Source organism: Ambystoma mexicanum, chromosome 1p, assembly GCF_040938575.1.
Source record: "Ambystoma mexicanum isolate Mex_15411 chromosome 1p, UKY_AmexF1_1, whole genome shotgun sequence".
Lineage (NCBI taxonomy): Eukaryota > Metazoa > Chordata > Amphibia > Caudata > Ambystomatidae > Ambystoma > Ambystoma mexicanum.
The window spans coordinates 13,737,651-13,759,773 of NC_090921.1; the positions used below are offsets into that span (position 1 = coordinate 13,737,651).

The window sequence follows — 22,123 nt, forward strand, 5'->3', positions numbered from 1 at the left end:
GACCTCCCTCACCGGGAATTGAACTCAAGACTGCTGGATGGAGGGGTGCTGACATTGACCACTAGGCTACCAGACTGCTGTTGAACAGAGCACTCCCGAAAGGTGACATTTCAATTTCAGGCTGACAAGTGTGCTTTATTGTTCAGTTCGGGCTTTGCACAGCCAGTGCTAGAATTCAATCCAAGTTCATGCTTTGCTTTGATTTTGAATTAATGGCCAAACCAGCCAATCCCTAAAAAAATACAGGTCTCAGAGGCTCTCGTTTCAGTACCAGCAGGGTAGCGTGGCCGAGCGGTCTAAGGCGCTGGATTTAGGCTCCAGTCTCTTTGGAGGCGTGGGTTCGAATCCCACCGCTGCCAATAGCTGTTTCTTTTTTATCTTCATGCCACGTGTACAGACAGGACAATTGGGAGCCAGGGAATGGCATGTGTTTATGAATTCTTGCTTTTCTGAACACCCAGACTGAAAGCACACATCTGACTCGTGTGCGTTTTCACCAAAAAAGGGTAAAGCATAAATCACTGTTCACTGAAAACGGACATGCGTTCACGATCCTGTCAATAAACACGTGCTTGGCAGGGCCACAAATCTGCCGACACGATGCCCTAATGAATGCACATCTCTTTGCCTTGGTAGTTGCTCCTTTTTGCAGCGCCTTTTCCTGCTGCATCACAAAAACTCAGTTCAAGACACTTGGCTCCATCCAGTGGAGCTCCTATGCCCAGCTTAGAAACCCCCAGGCACGAGATTGCAAGGTCCCTGGTAATTCTCCCACTCCTGGACACGTCGGAACCAAGTTTCGTATGCACTAGCAGCGAGAACAAAATCCCACATGTGAGGACAATAGGCGTCTTTCATTTAGGGCTAGTGTTAGGCTAAGAGTTTGCAGTAGCTCCTTGGGTCGAGTTAGGGGTCGAATGAGACAAAGCTAAGATTTGCGTTACGGCTGGGGTTGGTCCAGTAAGGATCCCACACACCATGGACCATCGGCGGAGGCCCCGGGTAGGCTTACACTGCGGGCTAATGGTGGACTTCTTTAAAAACGTGAGCACTAAATGGGGCGGGATGTTGACTGAAAGAATGCAGCTAGCTACAGAAATATGCAGAAATAAAGAAAAACACATCTCATTGCATGCCTTTAAAGAGCTTACTCTCCCTACCGGCAATGTTCCTGAACCTTCGCTTCCCAAACATTTTTAGAACCAAAAAAAACCTAGAAAAGATCTGACCTCCCTCACCGGGAATTGAACTCAAGACTGCTGGATGGAGGGGTGCTGACATTGACCACTAGGCTACCAGACTGCTGTTGAACAGAGCACTCCCGAAAGGTGACATTTCAATTTCAGGCTGACAAGTGTGCTTTATTGTTCAGTTCGGGCTTTGCACAGCCAGTGCTAGAATTCAATCCAAGTTCATGCTTTGCTTTGATTTTGAATTAATGGCCAAACCAGCCAATCCCTAAAAAAATACAGGTCTCAGAGGCTCTCGTTTCAGTACCAGCAGGGTAGCGTGGCCGAGCGGTCTAAGGCGCTGGATTTAGGCTCCAGTCTCTTTGGAGGCGTGGGTTCGAATCCCACCGCTGCCAATAGCTGTTTCTTTTTTATCTTCATGCCACGTGTACAGACAGGACAATTGGGAGCCAGGGAATGGCATGTGTTTATGAATTCTTGCTTTTCTGAACACCCAGACTGAAAGCACACATCTGACTCGTGTGCGTTTTCACCAAAAAAGGGTAAAGCATAAATCACTGTTCACTGAAAACGGACATGCGTTCACGATCCTGTCAATAAACACGTGCTTGGCAGGGCCACAAATCTGCCGACACGATGCCCTAATGAATGCACATCTCTTTGCCTTGGTAGTTGCTCCTTTTTGCAGCGCCTTTTCCTGCTGCATCACAAAAACTCAGTTCAAGACACTTGGCTCCATCCAGTGGAGCTCCTATGCCCAGCTTAGAAACCCCCAGGCACGAGATTGCAAGGTCCCTGGTAATTCTCCCACTCCTGGACACGTCGGAACCAAGTTTCGTATGCACTAGCAGCGAGAACAAAATCCCACATGTGAGGACAATAGGCGTCTTTCATTTAGGGCTAGTGTTAGGCTAAGAGTTTGCAGTAGCTCCTTGGGTCGAGTTAGGGGTCGAATGAGACAAAGCTAAGATTTGCGTTACGGCTGGGGTTGGTCCAGTAAGGATCCCACACACCATGGACCATCGGCGGAGGCCCCGGGTAGGCTTACACTGCGGGCTAATGGTGGACTTCTTTAAAAACGTGAGCACTAAATGGGGCGGGATGTTGACTGAAAGAATGCAGCTAGCTACAGAAATATGCAGAAATAAAGAAAAACACATCTCATTGCATGCCTTTAAAGAGCTTACTCTCCCTACCGGCAATGTTCCTGAACCTTCGCTTCCCAAACATTTTTAGAACCAAAAAAAACCTAGAAAAGATCTGACCTCCCTCACCGGGAATTGAACTCAGGACTGCTGGATGGAGGGGTGCTGACATTGACCACTAGGCTACCAGACTGCTGTCGAACAGAGCACTCCCGAAAGGTGACATTTCAATTTCAGGCTGACAAGTGTGCTTTATTGTTCAGTTCGGGCTTTGCACAGCCAGTGCTAGAATTCAATCCAAGTTCATGCTTTGCTTTGATTTTGAATTAATGGCCAAACCAGCCAATCCCTAAAAAAATACAGGTCTCAGAGGCTCTCGTTTCAGTACCAGCAGGGTAGCGTGGCCGAGCGGTCTAAGGCGCTGGATTTAGGCTCCAGTCTCTTTGGAGGCGTGGGTTCGAATCCCACCGCTGCCAATAGCTGTTTCTTTTTTATCTTCATGCCACGTGTACAGACAGGACAATTGGGAGCCAGGGAATGGCATGTGTTTATGAATTCTTGCTTTTCTGAACACCCAGACTGAAAGCACACATCTGACTCGTGTGCGTTTTCACCAAAAAAGGGTAAAGCATAAATCACTGTTCACTGAAAACGGACATGCGTTCACGATCCTGTCAATAAACACGTTCAGGGCAGGGCCACAAATCTGCCGACACGATGCCCTAATGAATGCACATCTCTTTGCCTTGGTAGTTGCTCCTTTTTGCAGCGCCTTTTCCTGCTGCATCACAAAAACTCAGTTCAAGACACTTGGCTCCATCCAGTGGAGCTCCTATGCCCAGCTTAGAAACCCCCAGGCACGAGATTGCAAGGTCCCTGGTAATTCTCCCACTCCTGGACACGTCGGAACCAAGTTTCGTATGCACTAGCAGCGAGAACAAAATCCCACATGTGAGGACAATAGGCGTCTTTCATTTAGGGCTAGTGTTAGGCTAAGAGTTTGCAGTAGCTCCTTGGGTCGAGTTAGGGGTCGAATGAGACAAAGCTAAGATTTGCGTTACGGCTGGGGTTGGTCCAGTAAGGATCCCACACACCATGGACCATCGGCGGAGGCCCCGGGTAGGCTTACACTGCGGGCTAATGGTGGACTTCTTTAAAAACGTGAGCACTAAATGGGGCGGGATGTTGACTGAAAGAATGCAGCTAGCTACAGAAATATGCAGAAATAAAGAAAAACACATCTCATTGCATGCCTTTAAAGAGCTTACTCTCCCTACCGGCAATGTTCCTGAACCTTCGCTTCCCAAACATTTTTAGAACCAAAAAAAACCTAGAAAAGATCTGACCTCCCTCACCGGGAATTGAACTCAAGACTGCTGGATGGAGGGGTGCTGACATTGACCACTAGGCTACCAGACTGCTGTTGAACAGAGCACTCCCGAAAGGTGACATTTCAATTTCAGGCTGACAAGTGTGCTTTATTGTTCAGTTCGGGCTTTGCACAGCCAGTGCTAGAATTCAATCCAAGTTCATGCTTTGCTTTGATTTTGAATTAATGGCCAAACCAGCCAATCCCTAAAAAAATACAGGTCTCAGAGGCCCTCGTTTCAGTACCAGCAGGGTAGCGTGGCCGAGCGGTCTAAGGCGCTGGATTTAGGCTCCAGTCTCTTTGGAGGCGTGGGTTCGAATCCCACCGCTGCCAATAGCTGTTTCTTTTTTATCTTCATGCCACGTGTACAGACAGGACAATTGGGAGCCAGGGAATGGCATGTGTTTATGAATTCTTGCTTTTCTGAACACCCAGACTGAAAGCACACATCTGACTCGTGTGCGTTTTCACCAAAAAAGGGTAAAGCATAAATCACTGTTCACTGAAAACGGACATGCGTTCACGATCCTGTCAATAAACACGTGCTTGGCAGGGCCACAAATCTGCCGACACGATGCCCTAATGAATGCACATCTCTTTGCCTTGGTAGTTGCTCCTTTTTGCAGCGCCTTTTCCTGCTGCATCACAAAAACTCAGTTCAAGACACTTGGCTCCATCCAGTGGAGCTCCTATGCCCAGCTTAGAAACCCCCAGGCACGAGATTGCAAGGTCCCTGGTAATTCTCCCACTCCTGGACACGTCGGAACCAAGTTTCGTATGCACTAGCAGCGAGAACAAAATCCCACATGTGAGGACAATAGGCGTCTTTCATTTAGGGCTAGTGTTAGGCTAAGAGTTTGCAGTAGCTCCTTGGGTCGAGTTAGGGGTCGAATGAGACAAAGCTAAGATTTGCGTTACGGCTGGGGTTGGTCCAGTAAGGATCCCACACACCATGGACCATCGGCGGAGGCCCCGGGTAGGCTTACACTGCGGGCTAATGGTGGACTTCTTTAAAAACGTGAGCACTAAATGGGGCGGGATGTTGACTGAAAGAATGCAGCTAGCTACAGAAATATGCAGAAATAAAGAAAAACACATCTCATTGCATGCCTTTAAAGAGCTTACTCTCCCTACCGGCAATGTTCCTGAACCTTCGCTTCCCAAACATTTTTAGAACCAAAAAAAACCTAGAAAAGATCTGACCTCCCTCACCGGGAATTGAACTCAAGACTGCTGGATGGAGGGGTGCTGACATTGACCACTAGGCTACCAGACTGCTGTTGAACAGAGCACTCCCGAAAGGTGACATTTCAATTTCAGGCTGACAAGTGTGCTTTATTGTTCAGTTCGGGCTTTGCACAGCCAGTGCTAGAATTCAATCCAAGTTCATGCTTTGCTTTGATTTTGAATTAATGGCCAAACCAGCCAATCCCTAAAAAAATACAGGTCTCAGAGGCTCTCGTTTCAGTACCAGCAGGGTAGCGTGGCCGAGCGGTCTAAGGCGCTGGATTTAGGCTCCAGTCTCTTTGGAGGCGTGGGTTCGAATCCCACCGCTGCCAATAGCTGTTTCTTTTTTATCTTCATGCCACGTGTACAGACAGGACAATTGGGAGCCAGGGAATGGCATGTGTTTATGAATTCTTGCTTTTCTGAACACCCAGACTGAAAGCACACATCTGACTCGTGTGCGTTTTCACCAAAAAAGGGTAAAGCATAAATCACTGTTCACTGAAAACGGACATGCGTTCACGATCCTGTCAATAAACACGTGCTTGGCAGGGCCACAAATCTGCCGACACGATGCCCTAATGAATGCACATCTCTTTGCCTTGGTAGTTGCTCCTTTTTGCAGCGCCTTTTCCTGCTGCATCACAAAAACTCAGTTCAAGACACTTGGCTCCATCCAGTGGAGCTCCTATGCCCAGCTTAGAAACCCCCAGGCACGAGATTGCAAGGTCCCTGGTAATTCTCCCACTCCTGGACACGTCGGAACCAAGTTTCGTATGCACTAGCAGCGAGAACAAAATCCCACATGTGAGGACAATAGGCGTCTTTCATTTAGGGCTAGTGTTAGGCGAAGAGTTTGCAGTAGCTCCTTGGGTCGAGTTAGGGGTCGAATGAGACAAAGCTAAGATTTGCGTTACGGCTGGGGTTGGTCCAGTAAGGATCCCACACACCATGGACCATCGGCGGAGGCCCCGGGTAGGCTTACACTGCGGGCTAATGGTGGACTTCTTTAAAAACGTGAGCACTAAATGGGGCGGGATGTTGACTGAAAGAATGCAGCTAGCTACAGAAATATGCAGAAATAAAGAAAAACACATCTCATTGCATGCCTTTAAAGAGCTTACTCTCCCTACCGGCAATGTTCCTGAACCTTCGCTTCCCAAACATTTTTAGAACCAAAAAAAACCTAGAAAAGATCTGACCTCCCTCACCGGGAATTGAACTCAAGACTGCTGGATGGAGGGGTGCTGACATTGACCACTAGGCTACCAGACTGCTGTTGAACAGAGCACTCCCGAAAGGTGACATTTCAATTTCAGGCTGACAAGTGTGCTTTATTGTTCAGTTCGGGCTTTGCAGAGCCAGTGCTAGAATTCAATCCAAGTTCATGCTTTGCTTTGATTTTGAATTAATGGCCAAACCAGCCAATCCCTAAAAAAATACAGGTCTCAGAGGCTCTCGTTTCAGTACCAGCAGGGTAGCGTGGACGAGCGGTCTAAGGCGCTGGATTTAGGCTCCAGTCTCTTTGGAGGCGTGGGTTCGAATCCCACCGCTGCCAATAGCTGTTTCTTTTTTATCTTCATGCCACGTGTACAGACAGGACAATTGGGAGCCAGGGAATGGCATGTGTTTATGAATTCTTGCTTTTCTGAACACCCAGACTGAAAGCACACATCTGACTCGTGTGCGTTTTCACCAAAAAAGGGTAAAGCATAAATCACTGTTCACTGAAAACGGACATGCGTTCACGATCCTGTCAATAAACACGTGCTTGGCAGGGCCACAAATCTGCCGACACGATGCCCTAATGAATGCACATCTCTTTGCCTTGGTAGTTGCTCCTTTTTGCAGCGCCTTTTCCTGCTGCATCACAAAAACTCAGTTCAAGACACTTGGCTCCATCCAGTGGAGCTCCTATGCCCAGCTTAGAAACCCCCAGGCACGAGATTGCAAGGTCCCTGGTAATTCTCCCACTCCTGGACACGTCGGAACCAAGTTTCGTATGCACTAGCAGCGAGAACAAAATCCCACATGTGAGGACAATAGGCGTCTTTCATTTAGGGCTAGTGTTAGGCTAAGAGTTTGCAGTAGCTCCTTGGGTCGAGTTAGGGGTCGAATGAGACAAAGCTAAGATTTGCGTTACGGCTGGGGTTGGTCCAGTAAGGATCCCACACACCATGGACCATCGGCGGAGGCCCCGGGTAGGCTTACACTGCGGGCTAATGGTGGACTTCTTTAAAAACGTGAGCACTAAATGGGGCGGGATGTTGACTGAAAGAATGCAGCTAGCTACAGAAATATGCAGAAATAAAGAAAAACACATCTCATTGCATGCCTTTAAAGAGCTTACTCTCCCTACCGGCAATGTTCCTGAACCTTCGCTTCCCAAACATTTTTAGAACCAAAAAAAACCTAGAAAAGATCTGACCTCCCTCACCGGGAATTGAACTCAGGACTGCTGGATGGAGGGGTGCTGACATTGACCACTAGGCTACCAGACTGCTGTCGAACAGAGCACTCCCGAAAGGTGACATTTCAATTTCAGGCTGACAAGTGTGCTTTATTGTTCAGTTCGGGCTTTGCACAGCCAGTGCTAGAATTCAATCCAAGTTCATGCTTTGCTTTGATTTTGAATTAATGGCCAAACCAGCCAATCCCTAAAAAAATACAGGTCTCAGAGGCTCTCGTTTCAGTACCAGCAGGGTAGCGTGGCCGAGCGGTCTAAGGCGCTGGATTTAGGCTCCAGTCTCTTTGGAGGCGTGGGTTCGAATCCCACCGCTGCCAATAGCTGTTTCTTTTTTATCTTCATGCCACGTGTACAGACAGGACAATTGGGAGCCAGGGAATGGCATGTGTTTATGAATTCTTGCTTTTCTGAACACCCAGACTGAAAGCACACATCTGACTCGTGTGCGTTTTCACCAAAAAAGGGTAAAGCATAAATCACTGTTCACTGAAAACGGACATGCGTTCACGATCCTGTCAATAAACACGTTCAGGGCAGGGCCACAAATCTGCCGACACGATGCCCTAATGAATGCACATCTCTTTGCCTTGGTAGTTGCTCCTTTTTGCAGCGCCTTTTCCTGCTGCATCACAAAAACTCAGTTCAAGACACTTGGCTCCATCCAGTGGAGCTCCTATGCCCAGCTTAGAAACCCCCAGGCACGAGATTGCAAGGTCGCTGGTAATTCTCCCACTCCTGGACACGTCGGAACCAAGTTTCGTATGCACTAGCAGCGAGAACAAAATCCCACATGTGAGGACAATAGGCGTCTTTCATTTAGGGCTAGTGTTAGGCTAAGAGTTTGCAGTAGCTCCTTGGGTCGAGTTAGGGGTCGAATGAGACAAAGCTAAGATTTGCGTTACGGCTGGGGTTGGTCCAGTAAGGATCCCACACACCATGGACCATCGGCGGAGGCCCCGGGTAGGCTTACACTGCGGGCTAATGGTGGACTTCTTTAAAAACGTGAGCACTAAATGGGGCGGGATGTTGACTGAAAGAATGCAGCTAGCTACAGAAATATGCAGAAATAAAGAAAAACACATCTCATTGCATGCCTTTAAAGAGCTTACTCTCCCTACCGGCAATGTTCCTGAACCTTCGCTTCCCAAACATTTTTAGAACCAAAAAAAACCTAGAAAAGATCTGACCTCCCTCACCGGGAATTGAACTCAAGACTGCTGGATGGAGGGGTGCTGACATTGACCACTAGGCTACCAGACTGCTGTTGAACAGAGCACTCCCGAAAGGTGACATTTCAATTTCAGGCTGACAAGTGTGCTTTATTGTTCAGTTCGGGCTTTGCACAGCCAGTGCTAGAATTCAATCCAAGTTCATGCTTTGCTTTGATTTTGAATTAATGGCCAAACCAGCCAATCCCTAAAAAAATACAGGTCTCAGAGGCCCTCGTTTCAGTACCAGCAGGGTAGCGTGGCCGAGCGGTCTAAGGCGCTGGATTTAGGCTCCAGTCTCTTTGGAGGCGTGGGTTCGAATCCCACCGCTGCCAATAGCTGTTTCTTTTTTATCTTCATGCCACGTGTACAGACAGGACAATTGGGAGCCAGGGAATGGCATGTGTTTATGAATTCTTGCTTTTCTGAACACCCAGACTGAAAGCACACATCTGACTCGTGTGCGTTTTCACCAAAAAAGGGTAAAGCATAAATCACTGTTCACTGAAAACGGACATGCGTTCACGATCCTGTCAATAAACACGTGCTTGGCAGGGCCACAAATCTGCCGACACGATGCCCTAATGAATGCACATCTCTTTGCCTTGGTAGTTGCTCCTTTTTGCAGCGCCTTTTCCTGCTGCATCACAAAAACTCAGTTCAAGACACTTGGCTCCATCCAGTGGAGCTCCTATGCCCAGCTTAGAAACCCCCAGGCACGAGATTGCAAGGTCCCTGGTAATTCTCCCACTCCTGGACACGTCGGAACCAAGTTTCGTATGCACTAGCAGCGAGAACAAAATCCCACATGTGAGGACAATAGGCGTCTTTCATTTAGGGCTAGTGTTAGGCTAAGAGTTTGCAGTAGCTCCTTGGGTCGAGTTAGGGGTCGAATGAGACAAAGCTAAGATTTGCGTTACGGCTGGGGTTGGTCCAGTAAGGATCCCACACACCATGGACCATCGGCGGAGGCCCCGGGTAGGCTTACACTGCGGGCTAATGGTGGACTTCTTTAAAAACGTGAGCACTAAATGGGGCGGGATGTTGACTGAAAGAATGCAGCTAGCTACAGAAATATGCAGAAATAAAGAAAAACACATCTCATTGCATGCCTTTAAAGAGCTTACTCTCCCTACCGGCAATGTTCCTGAACCTTCGCTTCCCAAACATTTTTAGAACCAAAAAAAACCTAGAAAAGATCTGACCTCCCTCACCGGGAATTGAACTCAAGACTGCTGGATGGAGGGGTGCTGACATTGACCACTAGGCTACCAGACTGCTGTTGAACAGAGCACTCCCGAAAGGTGACATTTCAATTTCAGGCTGACAAGTGTGCTTTATTGTTCAGTTCGGGCTTTGCACAGCCAGTGCTAGAATTCAATCCAAGTTCATGCTTTGCTTTGATTTTGAATTAATGGCCAAACCAGCCAATCCCTAAAAAAATACAGGTCTCAGAGGCTCTCGTTTCAGTACCAGCAGGGTAGCGTGGCCGAGCGGTCTAAGGCGCTGGATTTAGGCTCCAGTCTCTTTGGAGGCGTGGGTTCGAATCCCACCGCTGCCAATAGCTGTTTCTTTTTTATCTTCATGCCACGTGTACAGACAGGACAATTGGGAGCCAGGGAATGGCATGTGTTTATGAATTCTTGCTTTTCTGAACACCCAGACTGAAAGCACACATCTGACTCGTGTGCGTTTTCACCAAAAAAGGGTAAAGCATAAATCACTGTTCACTGAAAACGGACATGCGTTCACGATCCTGTCAATAAACACGTGCTTGGCAGGGCCACAAATCTGCCGACACGATGCCCTAATGAATGCACATCTCTTTGCCTTGGTAGTTGCTCCTTTTTGCAGCGCCTTTTCCTGCTGCATCACAAAAACTCAGTTCAAGACACTTGGCTCCATCCAGTGGAGCTCCTATGCCCAGCTTAGAAACCCCCAGGCACGAGATTGCAAGGTCCCTGGTAATTCTCCCACTCCTGGACACGTCGGAACCAAGTTTCGTATGCACTAGCAGCGAGAACAAAATCCCACATGTGAGGACAATAGGCGTCTTTCATTTAGGGCTAGTGTTAGGCGAAGAGTTTGCAGTAGCTCCTTGGGTCGAGTTAGGGGTCGAATGAGACAAAGCTAAGATTTGCGTTACGGCTGGGGTTGGTCCAGTAAGGATCCCACACACCATGGACCATCGGCGGAGGCCCCGGGTAGGCTTACACTGCGGGCTAATGGTGGACTTCTTTAAAAACGTGAGCACTAAATGGGGCGGGATGTTGACTGAAAGAATGCAGCTAGCTACAGAAATATGCAGAAATAAAGAAAAACACATCTCATTGCATGCCTTTAAAGAGCTTACTCTCCCTACCGGCAATGTTCCTGAACCTTCGCTTCCCAAACATTTTTAGAACCAAAAAAAACCTAGAAAAGATCTGACCTCCCTCACCGGGAATTGAACTCAAGACTGCTGGATGGAGGGGTGCTGACATTGACCACTAGGCTACCAGACTGCTGTTGAACAGAGCACTCCCGAAAGGTGACATTTCAATTTCAGGCTGACAAGTGTGCTTTATTGTTCAGTTCGGGCTTTGCAGAGCCAGTGCTAGAATTCAATCCAAGTTCATGCTTTGCTTTGATTTTGAATTAATGGCCAAACCAGCCAATCCCTAAAAAAATACAGGTCTCAGAGGCTCTCGTTTCAGTACCAGCAGGGTAGCGTGGACGAGCGGTCTAAGGCGCTGGATTTAGGCTCCAGTCTCTTTGGAGGCGTGGGTTCGAATCCCACCGCTGCCAATAGCTGTTTCTTTTTTATCTTCATGCCACGTGTACAGACAGGACAATTGGGAGCCAGGGAATGGCATGTGTTTATGAATTCTTGCTTTTCTGAACACCCAGACTGAAAGCACACATCTGACTCGTGTGCGTTTTCACCAAAAAAGGGTAAAGCATAAATCACTGTTCACTGAAAACGGACATGCGTTCACGATCCTGTCAATAAACACGTGCTTGGCAGGGCCACAAATCTGCCGACACGATGCCCTAATGAATGCACATCTCTTTGCCTTGGTAGTTGCTCCTTTTTGCAGCGCCTTTTCCTGCTGCATCACAAAAACTCAGTTCAAGACACTTGGCTCCATCCAGTGGAGCTCCTATGCCCAGCTTAGAAACCCCCAGGCACGAGATTGCAAGGTCCCTGGTAATTCTCCCACTCCTGGACACGTCGGAACCAAGTTTCGTATGCACTAGCAGCGAGAACAAAATCCCACATGTGAGGACAATAGGCGTCTTTCATTTAGGGCTAGTGTTAGGCTAAGAGTTTGCAGTAGCTCCTTGGGTCGAGTTAGGGGTCGAATGAGACAAAGCTAAGATTTGCGTTACGGCTGGGGTTGGTCCAGTAAGGATCCCACACACCATGGACCATCGGCGGAGGCCCCGGGTAGGCTTACACTGCGGGCTAATGGTGGACTTCTTTAAAAACGTGAGCACTAAATGGGGCGGGATGTTGACTGAAAGAATGCAGCTAGCTACAGAAATATGCAGAAATAAAGAAAAACACATCTCATTGCATGCCTTTAAAGAGCTTACTCTCCCTACCGGCAATGTTCCTGAACCTTCGCTTCCCAAACATTTTTAGAACCAAAAAAAACCTAGAAAAGATCTGACCTCCCTCACCGGGAATTGAACTCAGGACTGCTGGATGGAGGGGTGCTGACATTGACCACTAGGCTACCAGACTGCTGTCGAACAGAGCACTCCCGAAAGGTGACATTTCAATTTCAGGCTGACAAGTGTGCTTTATTGTTCAGTTCGGGCTTTGCACAGCCAGTGCTAGAATTCAATCCAAGTTCATGCTTTGCTTTGATTTTGAATTAATGGCCAAACCAGCCAATCCCTAAAAAAATACAGGTCTCAGAGGCTCTCGTTTCAGTACCAGCAGGGTAGCGTGGCCGAGCGGTCTAAGGCGCTGGATTTAGGCTCCAGTCTCTTTGGAGGCGTGGGTTCGAATCCCACCGCTGCCAATAGCTGTTTCTTTTTTATCTTCATGCCACGTGTACAGACAGGACAATTGGGAGCCAGGGAATGGCATGTGTTTATGAATTCTTGCTTTTCTGAACACCCAGACTGAAAGCACACATCTGACTCGTGTGCGTTTTCACCAAAAAAGGGTAAAGCATAAATCACTGTTCACTGAAAACGGACATGCGTTCACGATCCTGTCAATAAACACGTTCAGGGCAGGGCCACAAATCTGCCGACACGATGCCCTAATGAATGCACATCTCTTTGCCTTGGTAGTTGCTCCTTTTTGCAGCGCCTTTTCCTGCTGCATCACAAAAACTCAGTTCAAGACACTTGGCTCCATCCAGTGGAGCTCCTATGCCCAGCTTAGAAACCCCCAGGCACGAGATTGCAAGGTCCCTGGTAATTCTCCCACTCCTGGACACGTCGGAACCAAGTTTCGTATGCACTAGCAGCGAGAACAAAATCCCACATGTGAGGACAATAGGCGTCTTTCATTTAGGGCTAGTGTTAGGCTAAGAGTTTGCAGTAGCTCCTTGGGTCGAGTTAGGGGTCGAATGAGACAAAGCTAAGATTTGCGTTACGGCTGGGGTTGGTCCAGTAAGGATCCCACACACCATGGACCATCGGCGGAGGCCCCGGGTAGGCTTACACTGCGGGCTAATGGTGGACTTCTTTAAAAACGTGAGCACTAAATGGGGCGGGATGTTGACTGAAAGAATGCAGCTAGCTACAGAAATATGCAGAAATAAAGAAAAACACATCTCATTGCATGCCTTTAAAGAGCTTACTCTCCCTACCGGCAATGTTCCTGAACCTTCGCTTCCCAAACATTTTTAGAACCAAAAAAAACCTAGAAAAGATCTGACCTCCCTCACCGGGAATTGAACTCAAGACTGCTGGATGGAGGGGTGCTGACATTGACCACTAGGCTACCAGACTGCTGTTGAACAGAGCACTCCCGAAAGGTGACATTTCAATTTCAGGCTGACAAGTGTGCTTTATTGTTCAGTTCGGGCTTTGCACAGCCAGTGCTAGAATTCAATCCAAGTTCATGCTTTGCTTTGATTTTGAATTAATGGCCAAACCAGCCAATCCCTAAAAAAATACAGGTCTCAGAGGCTCTCGTTTCAGTACCAGCAGGGTAGCGTGGCCGAGCGGTCTAAGGCGCTGGATTTAGGCTCCAGTCTCTTTGGAGGCGTGGGTTCGAATCCCACCGCTGCCAATAGCTGTTTCTTTTTTATCTTCATGCCACGTGTACAGACAGGACAATTGGGAGCCAGGGAATGGCATGTGTTTATGAATTCTTGCTTTTCTGAACACCCAGACTGAAAGCACACATCTGACTCGTGTGCGTTTTCACCAAAAAAGGGTAAAGCATAAATCACTGTTCACTGAAAACGGACATGCGTTCACGATCCTGTCAATAAACACGTGCTTGGCAGGGCCACAAATCTGCCGACACGATGCCCTAATGAATGCACATCTCTTTGCCTTGGTAGTTGCTCCTTTTTGCAGCGCCTTTTCCTGCTGCATCACAAAAACTCAGTTCAAGACACTTGGCTCCATCCAGTGGAGCTCCTATGCCCAGCTTAGAAACCCCCAGGCACGAGATTGCAAGGTCCCTGGTAATTCTCCCACTCCTGGACACGTCGGAACCAAGTTTCGTATGCACTAGCAGCGAGAACAAAATCCCACATGTGAGGACAATAGGCGTCTTTCATTTAGGGCTAGTGTTAGGCTAAGAGTTTGCAGTAGCTCCTTGGGTCGAGTTAGGGGTCGAATGAGACAAAGCTAAGATTTGCGTTACGGCTGGGGTTGGTCCAGTAAGGATCCCACACACCATGGACCATCGGCGGAGGCCCCGGGTAGGCTTACACTGCGGGCTAATGGTGGACTTCTTTAAAAACGTGAGCACTAAATGGGGCGGGATGTTGACTGAAAGAATGCAGCTAGCTACAGAAATATGCAGAAATAAAGAAAAACACATCTCATTGCATGCCTTTAAAGAGCTTACTCTCCCTACCGGCAATGTTCCTGAACCTTCGCTTCCCAAACATTTTTAGAACCAAAAAAAACCTAGAAAAGATCTGACCTCCCTCACCGGGAATTGAACTCAAGACTGCTGGATGGAGGGGTGCTGACATTGACCACTAGGCTACCAGACTGCTGTTGAACAGAGCACTCCCGAAAGGTGACATTTCAATTTCAGGCTGACAAGTGTGCTTTATTGTTCAGTTCGGGCTTTGCACAGCCAGTGCTAGAATTCAATCCAAGTTCATGCTTTGCTTTGATTTTGAATTAATGGCCAAACCAGCCAATCCCTAAAAAAATACAGGTCTCAGAGGCTCTCGTTTCAGTACCAGCAGGGTAGCGTGGCCGAGCGGTCTAAGGCGCTGGATTTAGGCTCCAGTCTCTTTGGAGGCGTGGGTTCGAATCCCACCGCTGCCAATAGCTGTTTCTTTTTTATCTTCATGCCACGTGTACAGACAGGACAATTGGGAGCCAGGGAATGGCATGTGTTTATGAATTCTTGCTTTTCTGAACACCCAGACTGAAAGCACACATCTGACTCGTGTGCGTTTTCACCAAAAAAGGGTAAAGCATAAATCACTGTTCACTGAAAACGGACATGCGTTCACGATCCTGTCAATAAACACGTGCTTGGCAGGGCCACAAATCTGCCGACACGATGCCCTAATGAATGCACATCTCTTTGCCTTGGTAGTTGCTCCTTTTTGCAGCGCCTTTTCCTGCTGCATCACAAAAACTCAGTTCAAGACACTTGGCTCCATCCAGTGGAGCTCCTATGCCCAGCTTAGAAACCCCCAGGCACGAGATTGCAAGGTCCCTGGTAATTCTCCCACTCCTGGACACGTCGGAACCAAGTTTCGTATGCACTAGCAGCGAGAACAAAATCCCACATGTGAGGACAATAGGCGTCTTTCATTTAGGGCTAGTGTTAGGCTAAGAGTTTGCAGTAGCTCCTTGGGTCGAGTTAGGGGTCGAATGAGACAAAGCTAAGATTTGCGTTACGGCTGGGGTTGGTCCAGTAAGGATCCCACACACCATGGACCATCGGCGGAGGCCCCGGGTAGGCTTACACTGCGGGCTAATGGTGGACTTCTTTAAAAACGTGAGCACTAAATGGGGCGGGATGTTGACTGAAAGAATGCAGCTAGCTACAGAAATATGCAGAAATAAAGAAAAACACATCTCATTGCATGCCTTTAAAGAGCTTACTCTCCCTACCGGCAATGTTCCTGAACCTTCGCTTCCCAAACATTTTTAGAACCAAAAAAAACCTAGAAAAGATCTGACCTCCCTCACCGGGAATTGAACTCAAGACTGCTGGATGGAGGGGTGCTGACATTGACCACTAGGCTACCAGACTGCTGTTGAACAGAGCACTCCCGAAAGGTGACATTTCAATTTCAGGCTGACAAGTGTGCTTTATTGTTCAGTTCGGGCTTTGCACAGCCAGTGCTAGAATTCAATCCAAGTTCATGCTTTGCTTTGATTTTGAATTAATGGCCAAACCAGCCAATCCCTAAAAAAATACAGGTCTCAGAGGCTCTCGTTTCAGTACCAGCAGGGTAGCGTGGCCGAGCGGTCTAAGGCGCTGGATTTAGGCTCCAGTCTCTTTGGAGGCGTGGGTTCGAATCCCACCGCTGCCAATAGCTGTTTCTTTTTTATCTTCATGCCACGTGTACAGACAGGACAATTGGGAGCCAGGGAATGGCATGTGTTTATGAATTCTTGCTTTTCTGAACACCCAGACTGAAAGCACACATCTGACTCGTGTGCGTTTTCACCAAAAAAGGGTAAAGCATAAATCACTGTTCACTGAAAACGGACATGCGTTCACGATCCTGTCAATAAACACGTTCAGGGCAGGGCCACAAATCTGCCGACACGATGCCCTAATGAATGCACATCTCTTTGCCTTGGTAGTTGCTCCTTTTTGCAGCGCCTTTTCCTGCTGCATCACAAAAACTCAGTTCAAGACACTTGGCTCCATCCAGTGGAGCTCCTATGCCCAGCTTAGAAACCCCCAGGCACGAGATTGCAAGGTCCCTGGTAATTCTCCCACTCCTGGACACGTCGGAACCAAGTTTCGTATGCACTAGCAGCGAGAACAAAATCCCACATGTGAGGACAATAGGCGTCTTTCATTTAGGGCTAGTGTTAGGCTAAGAGTTTGCAGTAGCTCCTTGGGTCGAGTTAGGGGTCGAATGAGACAAAGCTAAGATTTGCGTTACGGCTGGGGTTGGTCCAGTAAGGATCCCACACACCATGGACCATCGGCGGAGGCCCCGGGTAGGCTTACACTGCGGGCTAATGGTGGACTTCTTTAAAAACGTGAGCACTAAATGGGGCGGGATGTTGACTGAAAGAATGCAGCTAGCTACAGAAATATGCAGAAATAAAGAAAAACACATCTCATTGCATGCCTTTAAAGAGCTTACTCTCCCTACCGGCAATGTTCCTGAACCTTCGCTTCCCAAACATTTTTAGAACCAAAAAAAACCTAGAAAAGATCTGACCTCCCTCACCGGGAATTGAACTCAAGACTGCTGGATGGAGGGGTGCTGACATTGACCACTAGGCTACCAGACTGCTGTTGAACAGAGCACTCCCGAAAGGTGACATTTCAATTTCAGGCTGACAAGTGTGCTTTATTGTTCAGTTCGGGCTTTGCAGAGCCAGTGCTAGAATTCAATCCAAGTTCATGCTTTGCTTTGATTTTGAATTAATGGCCAAACCAGCCAATCCCTAAAAAAATACAGGTCTCAGAGGCTCTCGTTTCAGTACCAGCAGGGTAGCGTGGCCGAGCGGTCTAAGGCGCTGGATTTAGGCTCCAGTCTCTTTGGAGGCGTGGGTTCGAATCCCACCGCTGCCAATAGCTGTTTCTTTTTTATCTTCATGCCACGTGTACAGACAGGACAATTGGGAGCCAGGGAATGGCATGTGTTTATGAATTCTTGCTTTTCTGAACACCCAGACTGAAAGCACACATCTGACTCGTGTGCGTTTTCACCAAAAAAGGGTAAAGCATAAATCACTGTTCACTGAAAACGGACATGCGTTCACGATCCTGTCAATAAACACGTGCTTGGCAGGGCCACAAATCTGCCGACACGATGCCCTAATGAATGCACATCTCTTTGCCTTGGTAGTTGCTCCTTTTTGCAGCGCCTTTTCCTGCTGCATCACAAAAACTCAGTTCAAGACACTTGGCTCCATCCAGTGGAGCTCCTATGCCCAGCTTAGAAACCCCCAGGCACGAGATTGCAAGGTCCCTGGTAATTCTCCCACTCCTGGACACGTCGGAACCAAGTTTCGTATGCACTAGCAGCGAGAACAAAATCCCACATGTGAGGACAATAGGCGTCTTTCATTTAGGGCTAGTGTTAGGCTAAGAGTTTGCAGTAGCTCCTTGGGTCGAGTTAGGGGTCGAATGAGACAAAGCTAAGATTTGCGTTACGGCTGGGGTTGGTCCAGTAAGGATCCCACACACCATGGACCATCGGCGGAGGCCCCGGGTAGGCTTACACTGCGGGCTAATGGTGGACTTCTTTAAAAACGTGAGCACTAAATGGGGCGGGATGTTGACTGAAAGAATGCAGCTAGCTACAGAAATATGCAGAAATAAAGAAAAACACATCTCATTGCATGCCTTTAAAGAGCTTACTCTCCCTACCGGCAATGTTCCTGAACCTTCGCTTCCCAAACATTTTTAGAACCAAAAAAAACCTAGAAAAGATCTGACCTCCCTCACCGGGAATTGAACTCAAGACTGCTGGATGGAGGGGTGCTGACATTGACCACTAGGCTACCAGACTGCTGTTGAACAGAGCACTCCCGAAAGGTGACATTTCAATTTCAGGCTGACAAGTGTGCTTTATTGTTCAGTTCGGGCTTTGCACAGCCAGTGCTAGAATTCAATCCAAGTTCATGCTTTGCTTTGATTTTGAATTAATGGCCAAACCAGCCAATCCCTAAAAAAATACAGGTCTCAGAGGCTCTCGTTTCAGTACCAGCAGGGTAGCGTGGCCGAGCGGTCTAAGGCGCTGGATTTAGGCTCCAGTCTCTTTGGAGGCGTGGGTTCGAATCCCACCGCTGCCAATAGCTGTTTCTTTTTTATCTTCATGCCACGTGTACAGACAGGACAATTGGGAGCCAGGGAATGGCATGTGTTTATGAATTCTTGCTTTTCTGAACACCCAGACTGAAAGCACACATCTGACTCGTGTGCGTTTTCACCAAAAAAGGGTAAAGCATAAATCACTGTTCACTGAAAACGGACATGCGTTCACGATCCTGTCAATAAACACGTGCTTGGCAGGGCCACAAATCTGCCGACACGATGCCCTAATGAATGCACATCTCTTTGCCTTGGTAGTTGCTCCTTTTTGCAGCGCCTTTTCCTGCTGCATCACAAAAACTCAGTTCAAGACACTTGGCTCCATCCAGTGGAGCTCCTATGCCCAGCTTAGAAACCCCCAGGCACGAGATTGCAAGGTCCCTGGTAATTCTCCCACTCCTGGACACGTCGGAACCAAGTTTCGTATGCACTAGCAGCGAGAACAAAATCCCACATGTGAGGACAATAGGCGTCTTTCATTTAGGGCTAGTGTTAGGCTAAGAGTTTGCAGTAGCTCCTTGGGTCGAGTTAGGGGTCGAATGAGACAAAGCTAAGATTTGCGTTACGGCTGGGGTTGGTCCAGTAAGGATCCCACACACCATGGACCATCGGCGGAGGCCCCGGGTAGGCTTACACTGCGGGCTAATGGTGGACTTCTTTAAAAACGTGAGCACTAAATGGGGCGGGATGTTGACTGAAAGAATGCAGCTAGCTACAGAAATATGCAGAAATAAAGAAAAACACATCTCATTGCATGCCTTTAAAGAGCTTACTCTCCCTACCGGCAATGTTCCTGAACCTTCGCTTCCCAAACATTTTTAGAACCAAAAAAAACCTAGAAAAGATCTGACCTCCCTCACCGGGAATTGAACTCAGGACTGCTGGATGGAGGGGTGCTGACATTGACCACTAGGCTACCAGACTGCTGTCGAACAGAGCACTCCCGAAAGGTGACATTTCAATTTCAGGCTGACAAGTGTGCTTTATTGTTCAGTTCGGGCTTTGCACAGCCAGTGCTAGAATTCAATCCAAGTTCATGCTTTGCTTTGATTTTGAATTAATGGCCAAACCAGCCAATCCCTAAAAAAATACAGGTCTCAGAGGCTCTCGTTTCAGTACCAGCAGGGTAGCGTGGCCGAGCGGTCTAAGGCGCTGGATTTAGGCTCCAGTCTCTTTGGAGGCGTGGGTTCGAATCCCACCGCTGCCAATAGCTGTTTCTTTTTTATCTTCATGCCACGTGTACAGACAGGACAATTGGGAGCCAGGGAATGGCATGTGTTTATGAATTCTTGCTTTTCTGAACACCCAGACTGAAAGCACACATCTGACTCGTGTGCGTTTTCACCAAAAAAGGGTAAAGCATAAATCACTGTTCACTGAAAACGGACATGCGTTCACGATCCTGTCAATAAACACGTGCTTGGCAGGGCCACAAATCTGCCGACACGATGCCCTAATGAATGCACATCTCTTTGCCTTGGTAGTTGCTCCTTTTTGCAGCGCCTTTTCCTGCTGCATCACAAAAACTCAGTTCAAGACACTTGGCTCCATCCAGTGGAGCTCCTATGCCCAGCTTAGAAACCCCCAGGCACGAGATTGCAAGGTCCCTGGTAATTCTCCCACTCCTGGACACGTCGGAACCAAGTTTCGTATGCACTAGCAGCGAGAACAAAATCCCACATGTGAGGACAATAGGCGTCTTTCATTTAGGGCTAGTGTTAGGCTAAGAGTTTGCAGTAGCTCCTTGGGTCGAGTTAGGGGTCGAATGAGACAAAGCTAAGATTTGCGTTACGGCTGGGGTTGGTCCAGTAAGGATCCCACACACCATGGACCATCGGCGGAGGCCCCGGGTAGGCTTACACTGCGGGCTAATGGTGGACTTCTTTAAAAACGTGAGCACTAAATGGGGCGGGATGTTGACTGAAAGAATGCAGCTAGCTACAGAAATATGCAGAAATAAAGAAAAACACATCTCATTGCATGCCTTTAAAGAGCTTACTCTCCCTACCGGCAATGTTCCTGAACCTTCGCTTCCCAAACATTTTTAGAACCAAAAAAAACCTAGAAAAGATCTGACCTCCCTCACCGGGAATTGAACTCAAGACTGCTGGATGGAGGGGTGCTGACATTGACCACTAGGCTACCAGACTGCTGTTGAACAGAGCACTCCCGAAAGGTGACATTTCAATTTCAGGCTGACAAGTGTGCTTTATTGTTCAGTTCGGGCTTTGCACAGCCAGTGCTAGAATTCAATCCAAGTTCATGCTTTGCTTTGATTTTGAATTAATGGCCAAACCAGCCAATCCCTAAAAAAATACAGGTCTCAGAGGCTCTCGTTTCAGTACCAGCAGGGTAGCGTGGCCGAGCGGTCTAAGGCGCTGGATTTAGGCTCCAGTCTCTTTGGAGGCGTGGGTTCGAATCCCACCGCTGCCAATAGCTGTTTCTTTTTTATCTTCATGCCACGTGTACAGACAGGACAATTGGGAGCCAGGGAATGGCATGTGTTTATGAATTCTTGCTTTTCTGAACACCCAGACTGAAAGCACACATCTGACTCGTGTGCGTTTTCACCAAAAAAGGGTAAAGCATAAATCACTGTTCACTGAAAACGGACATGCGTTCACGATCCTGTCAATAAACACGTGCTTGGCAGGGCCACAAATCTGCCGACACGATGCCCTAATGAATGCACATCTCTTTGCCTTGGTAGTTGCTCCTTTTTGCAGCGCCTTTTCCTGCTGCATCACAAAAACTCAGTTCAAGACACTTGGCTCCATCCAGTGGAGCTCCTATGCCCAGCTTAGAAACCCCCAGGCACGAGATTGCAAGGTCCCTGGTAATTCTCCCACTCCTGGACACGTCGGAACCAAGTTTCGTATGCACTAGCAGCGAGAACAAAATCCCACATGTGAGGACAATAGGCGTCTTTCATTTAGGGCTAGTGTTAGGCTAAGAGTTTGCAGTAGCTCCTTGGGTCGAGTTAGGGGTCGAATGAGACAAAGCTAAGATTTGCGTTACGGCTGGGGTTGGTCCAGTAAGGATCCCACACACCATGGACCATCGGCGGAGGCCCCGGGTAGGCTTACACTGCGGGCTAATGGTGGACTTCTTTAAAAACGTGAGCACTAAATGGGGCGGGATGTTGACTGAAAGAATGCAGCTAGCTACAGAAATATGCAGAAATAAAGAAAAACACATCTCATTGCATGCCTTTAAAGAGCTTACTCTCCCTACCGGCAATGTTCCTGAACCTTCGCTTCCCAAACATTTTTAGAACCAAAAAAAACCTAGAAAAGATCTGACCTCCCTCACCGGGAATTGAACTCAAGACTGCTGGATGGAGGGGTGCTGACAT

General features: G+C 48.0%; 18 non-coding genes across 18 annotated transcripts; all 18 read left to right on the forward strand.

Annotated features, from left to right (window-relative positions):
* The first annotated feature begins 277 nt into the window (after positions 1–277).
* TRNAL-UAG (transfer RNA leucine (anticodon UAG)) lies at positions 278–359 on the forward strand. Its single transcript has one exon. It is a non-coding gene; the product is annotated as a tRNA-Leu (tRNA).
* Positions 360–1,503: 1,144 nt separating this feature from the next.
* On the forward strand, positions 1,504–1,585 carry TRNAL-UAG (transfer RNA leucine (anticodon UAG)). Its single transcript has one exon. It is a non-coding gene; the product is annotated as a tRNA-Leu (tRNA).
* A 1,144-nt stretch (positions 1,586–2,729) lies between these two features.
* On the forward strand, positions 2,730–2,811 carry TRNAL-UAG (transfer RNA leucine (anticodon UAG)). Its single transcript has one exon. It is a non-coding gene; the product is annotated as a tRNA-Leu (tRNA).
* A 1,144-nt stretch (positions 2,812–3,955) lies between these two features.
* TRNAL-UAG (transfer RNA leucine (anticodon UAG)) lies at positions 3,956–4,037 on the forward strand. Its single transcript has one exon. It is a non-coding gene; the product is annotated as a tRNA-Leu (tRNA).
* A 1,144-nt stretch (positions 4,038–5,181) lies between these two features.
* On the forward strand, positions 5,182–5,263 carry TRNAL-UAG (transfer RNA leucine (anticodon UAG)). The gene has a single exon. It is a non-coding gene; the product is annotated as a tRNA-Leu (tRNA).
* A 1,144-nt stretch (positions 5,264–6,407) lies between these two features.
* Positions 6,408–6,489, forward strand: TRNAL-UAG (transfer RNA leucine (anticodon UAG)). Its single transcript has one exon. It is a non-coding gene; the product is annotated as a tRNA-Leu (tRNA).
* A 1,144-nt stretch (positions 6,490–7,633) lies between these two features.
* Positions 7,634–7,715, forward strand: TRNAL-UAG (transfer RNA leucine (anticodon UAG)). Its single transcript has one exon. It is a non-coding gene; the product is annotated as a tRNA-Leu (tRNA).
* A 1,144-nt stretch (positions 7,716–8,859) lies between these two features.
* On the forward strand, positions 8,860–8,941 carry TRNAL-UAG (transfer RNA leucine (anticodon UAG)). Its single transcript has one exon. It is a non-coding gene; the product is annotated as a tRNA-Leu (tRNA).
* A 1,144-nt stretch (positions 8,942–10,085) lies between these two features.
* TRNAL-UAG (transfer RNA leucine (anticodon UAG)) lies at positions 10,086–10,167 on the forward strand. Its single transcript has one exon. It is a non-coding gene; the product is annotated as a tRNA-Leu (tRNA).
* A 1,144-nt stretch (positions 10,168–11,311) lies between these two features.
* Positions 11,312–11,393, forward strand: TRNAL-UAG (transfer RNA leucine (anticodon UAG)). Its single transcript has one exon. It is a non-coding gene; the product is annotated as a tRNA-Leu (tRNA).
* A 1,144-nt stretch (positions 11,394–12,537) lies between these two features.
* Positions 12,538–12,619, forward strand: TRNAL-UAG (transfer RNA leucine (anticodon UAG)). Its single transcript has one exon. It is a non-coding gene; the product is annotated as a tRNA-Leu (tRNA).
* Positions 12,620–13,763: 1,144 nt separating this feature from the next.
* TRNAL-UAG (transfer RNA leucine (anticodon UAG)) lies at positions 13,764–13,845 on the forward strand. Its single transcript has one exon. It is a non-coding gene; the product is annotated as a tRNA-Leu (tRNA).
* A 1,144-nt stretch (positions 13,846–14,989) lies between these two features.
* Positions 14,990–15,071, forward strand: TRNAL-UAG (transfer RNA leucine (anticodon UAG)). The gene has a single exon. It is a non-coding gene; the product is annotated as a tRNA-Leu (tRNA).
* A 1,144-nt stretch (positions 15,072–16,215) lies between these two features.
* On the forward strand, positions 16,216–16,297 carry TRNAL-UAG (transfer RNA leucine (anticodon UAG)). Its single transcript has one exon. It is a non-coding gene; the product is annotated as a tRNA-Leu (tRNA).
* A 1,144-nt stretch (positions 16,298–17,441) lies between these two features.
* Positions 17,442–17,523, forward strand: TRNAL-UAG (transfer RNA leucine (anticodon UAG)). The gene has a single exon. It is a non-coding gene; the product is annotated as a tRNA-Leu (tRNA).
* Positions 17,524–18,667: 1,144 nt separating this feature from the next.
* On the forward strand, positions 18,668–18,749 carry TRNAL-UAG (transfer RNA leucine (anticodon UAG)). The gene has a single exon. It is a non-coding gene; the product is annotated as a tRNA-Leu (tRNA).
* A 1,144-nt stretch (positions 18,750–19,893) lies between these two features.
* TRNAL-UAG (transfer RNA leucine (anticodon UAG)) lies at positions 19,894–19,975 on the forward strand. Its single transcript has one exon. It is a non-coding gene; the product is annotated as a tRNA-Leu (tRNA).
* Positions 19,976–21,119: 1,144 nt separating this feature from the next.
* Positions 21,120–21,201, forward strand: TRNAL-UAG (transfer RNA leucine (anticodon UAG)). Its single transcript has one exon. It is a non-coding gene; the product is annotated as a tRNA-Leu (tRNA).
* Positions 21,202–22,123: the final 922 nt, after the last annotated feature.